Raw genomic sequence first — 4,630 nt, 5'->3', positions numbered from 1 at the left:
TTAAAACAAAATATCAGCAAATAGAATTAATAATATGTAAAAAGACATACATCATAACAATGTAGGGTTTATTCCAATGAGGCAAGTTTGGTTCAATAATTAAAAATCAAGGTATTCCACCATATTAATGGGACTTCCCAGGTGATGCCAGTGGTAAAAGACTCGCTTGCCAATGCAGAACACATAGGAGACACGGGTTTGATCCCTAGGTCAGGAAGATTCCCTGGAGAAGGGCATGGCAACCCACTCCAGTATTCTTTCCTGGAGAATTCCATGGACAGAGGAGCCTGGCGGGCTACAGTTCATGGGATCACAGAGTCAGACACAATTGAAGCGACTTAGCATGCAAACATGTACCATATTAACAGCGTAAAGAATAAAATTCACATAATCATATCAATTTATACAAAAAAAATTTTTTTATAAAACTCAACACCCACCCATAGTGAAAAACTGTAAGAAAGCTTCCTCAATTTGATAAACGGCATATTTAACAGTGAAAGACTGAATGCTTTCTCACTTAGGTCGGGAACAAGGTAAGAAGTCCACTCTTATTAGTATCATTTAACATCGTACTGGAAATCCTAGCCAGTGCAATGAAGAGAGAAAAGGAAATAAAAAGTGATATGGATTGGAAAGGAAGAAATAAAGCTGTTCCTATTTGCAGCTGACATAATGATGTATGTAGAAAATCCCAAGGAGTCTTTAAAAAAAAAACACAAACAAACCCTAGAGCTAGTAAATGAGTTCAGCAGACTTTAACAAAGACTGTAACAAGAGACAACGGAGGACATTACATGATGAGAAAGGCACTATTCACAACAGCTAGGACATGGAAGCAATCTAGATGTCCATCAACAGATGAACAGATAAAGTTGTGGTACATACATATACGGAGAAGGCAATGGCACCCCACTCCAGTACTCTTCCCGGCGGGAACCGATGGGCTGCCGTCTATGGGGTCACACAGAGTCGGACATGACTGAAGCAACTTAGCAGCAGCAGCAGCAACATACATACAATGGAATATTACTCGGCCATAAAAAAGAATGCATTTGAGTCAGTTTTAATGAGATGGATGAACCTGCCTGCCTGCCTGCCTGCTAAGTCACTTCAGTCATGTCCGACTCTGTGTGACCCCAGAGATGGCAGCCCACCAGGCTCCCCCGTCCCTGGGATTCTCCAGGCAAGAACACTGGAGTGGGCTGCCATTTCCTTCTCCAATGCATGAAAGTGAAAAGTGAAAATGAAGTTGCTCAGTCATGTCTGACGCCTAGCGACCCCATGGACTGCAGCCTACCAGGCCCCTCCGTCCATGGGATTTTCTAGGCAAGAGTACTGGAGTGGGTTGCCATTGCCTTCTCCGATGGATGAACCCAGAGCCTCTTATATAGAAGGAGAAAAACAAATATCATATACTAATGCATATATATGAAAGCTAAAAAGATGGTACTGTTGAACCACTGTTGCAGGGCAACAATGGAGATGCAGACATAGAAAACAGACTTGTGGACACAGTAGGGGAAGAAGAGGGTGTGATGAACTGAGAAAGTAACACATACACATACATTGAAACACATGTATTACCATATGTAAAACAGCCAGTAGGAATTTGCTGTATGTTGCAGGGAGCTCAAACCCGGTGCTCTGTGAAATCTATAGGGGTGAGAGGGAGGTTAATTTTCCTCACCTATTTTTTCCTCACCCCTGCCATGCAGGGGACACAGGTTCAATCCCTGGTCCGGGAAGATTCAACATGCCCCAGAGCAATTAAGCCCATGCCCCACAACTACTAAGCCTGTGCTCTAGAGCCCACGAGCCGCAACTGCTGAGCCCTCATGCTGCAACCACTGAAGCCCGTGTGCCTTGAGTCTGTGCGCCATAGCAAGAGAAGCCACAGCAAGAGAAGCCTGTGCACTGCAATGAAGAGTAGCCCTGCAGCTAGAGAAAGCCCGCGTGCAGCAATGAAGGCCTGCTGCTGCTGCTAAGTCACTTCAGTCGTGTCCGACTCTGTGCGACCCCACAGACGGCAGCCCACCAGGCTCCGCCGTCCCTGGGATTCTCCAGGCAAGAACACTGGAGTGGGTTGCCATTTCCTTCTCCAATGCATGAAAATGAAAAGTGAAAGTGAAGTCACTCAGTCGCGTCCGACTCTTAGCGACCCCATGGACTGCAGCCCACCAGGCTCCTCCGCCCATGGGATTCTCCAGGCAAGAGTACTGGAGTGGGGTGCCACTGTCTTCTCCAATGAAGGCCTAGAACAACCAAAAAAAAAAAAATTCTTTGGTACAGTGAAGGAAACTATCAACAGAACAAAAATGCAGATGACTGAATTAGAGATGATATCTGCAGATGATATATCCAATAAAGAGTTGATATCCAAAATATATGAAGTCATACAGTTCAACATCAAAAAAAAAAAAAAACCAAGCAGCTTGATTAAAAAATGGGCAGATCTGAATACACATTTTTATAAGGAAGATATACAGATGGCAAACAGACGCGTGAAAAGATGCTCAACATCACTGATCACCAGAGAAATGCAAAAGTCACAATAAGATATCACCTCCCACCTGTCAGAATGTCTACTATCAGAAAGAGAACTGTAACAACTACAGAGAAGGATGTGGAGAAAAGGAAACCCTCACACACTGCTGGCAGAAATATAAATTGGAACCGCCACTATGGAAAATAGTATGAAGGGTCCTCAAAAAAATTAAAAAAGAACTACTATATGATCGAGCAATTCCACTTCTGAGTATTTATCTGAAAAAAAAAAAAACACTACTTGGAAAAGATATATTCACCCACTATGTTCACTGCAGCATTGTTTACAGTATAGCCAAGATATGGAAGCAACCTAAGTGTCCACTGATGGATGAATGGAAAAGAAGAAGTGGTATAAAAAAGAGTGAAATCTTGCCATTTGCAACAGCACGGATGGATCTAGAGGGTATTATGCTAAAGTCAGATGGAAAAAACCAAAATACTGTATGATTTCATTTATATGTGGAATGTAAAAAATAAAAAAAATTGGATGAACAAAACAGAAAACAGACTCGCAGATGCAGAGAACAAACAGGTGGTTAGCAGAGAGGCGGGGGTCGGGAGATGAGTGAAGTAGGTGAGGAAGATTAAGAGGTATAAACTTCCAATTACAAAATAAATGAGTCATGGGGATAAAATGTACAGCACAGGGAATATAATCAACGACATTGTAATAACTCTGTATGGGGACAGATGGTAACTAGACTTATGGCGATTATTTTGTAAAGTATAAAAAGATCAAATTACTGTGTTGCACACCTGGAACTAACATAGTGTTGTAAGTCTATACTTCTATTTTAAAAAAATGAATAAAGTAAATAAAACAGACAAGGGTCCCTATATTATTGAATATAGTTATGATGTTCCTCCCAACGCAATAAGAAATATGAAAGAGGATTAGTTACTGGGAAGGCGGGGGCAAAAAATAGTCATTATTTCTGGTGCTGTGATTGTCCATATGGAAATGCACAGCAATTATCTTTAAAAAATTAAAATTCAAACATCAGTAAGATTGAAAAATATTTTAAAATCAGCTGCATTTCCATGCCTACCTCCCTAATAATTAGTTAGAAAAAAAATGAGAAAGATCCAAATAGTAATGCAATAAAAATATAATATGCCTACAAATAAACCTTCAAATTGAGATGTTAGACCCTAATGATGAAAATTATAGCATTTAATTGAGAAAATAAAAGAAAATCCAAACAAATAGATTTACAATATTTTTAGATCAAATACTTCTAATTCAATACTATAAAGATATAATCTCCCCACATAAATCTCTATTTCCCACAAGCTAAATACCAATGGGATTTTAAAAACTGAACAAAAGTGTTCTAAAGGACATCTAAAAAAATAAAAGTAGAAAAATAACCAGCACTATTTTGAAAAAGAGTAATAACATTGCATTAGTATACATAGTAAGAAAAATTTCAAAATATATTAACTTGTTTATGGCAATGGCAATTACATCTACAATGTGGCAGATTACAAAATGTTATGAGTATAGTCTGTTAAAAAATAATGCATAAAGTAGACATAGCAAATATTGTTAGTGGTCTCTGGGTGACAGAATAATGTGCAATTATTTTTTAGATCATTTGCATTTCCTAAGTTTTCTATAACAAACATATAGATACCATAAAGAGGAAAATGTAACATTTATTTTAGCAAAGCTCAGATCACATCTTTACTCTTATTTAACCCCAGCTCTCCTGATCTCTGCTAGGCAGCTTCACATTGTTATTTTTATTTATAGATACAGTGTATCATGGGCTTCCCTGGTGGCTCCCGGGTAAAGAATGTGTCTGCAATGCAGGAGTCTCAGGAGACTTGGGTTCGATCTCTGGGTCAAGAAGATCCCCTGGAAAAGGGAAGGGCAACCCACTCCAGTATTCTTGCCTGGAGAATTCCCATGGACAGGGGAGCCTGGCAGGCTACAGTCCATAGGGTCACAAAGAGACACAACTGAAGTGACTTAGAGCACGCAAGCACACAGTGTGTGTGTGTATCCTAATACTTTGGCTTTCTGTCTTCCACCCTTGTGAGATTTTTAGAAATGAAACTGTCCTTAATTTGTTCA

The sequence above is a fragment of the Bos indicus genome, chromosome 4, assembly GCF_029378745.1.
Source record: "Bos indicus isolate NIAB-ARS_2022 breed Sahiwal x Tharparkar chromosome 4, NIAB-ARS_B.indTharparkar_mat_pri_1.0, whole genome shotgun sequence".
NCBI classification, from domain to species: Eukaryota; Metazoa; Chordata; class Mammalia; order Artiodactyla; family Bovidae; genus Bos; species Bos indicus.
This window is presented reverse-complemented; position numbering follows the sequence as displayed.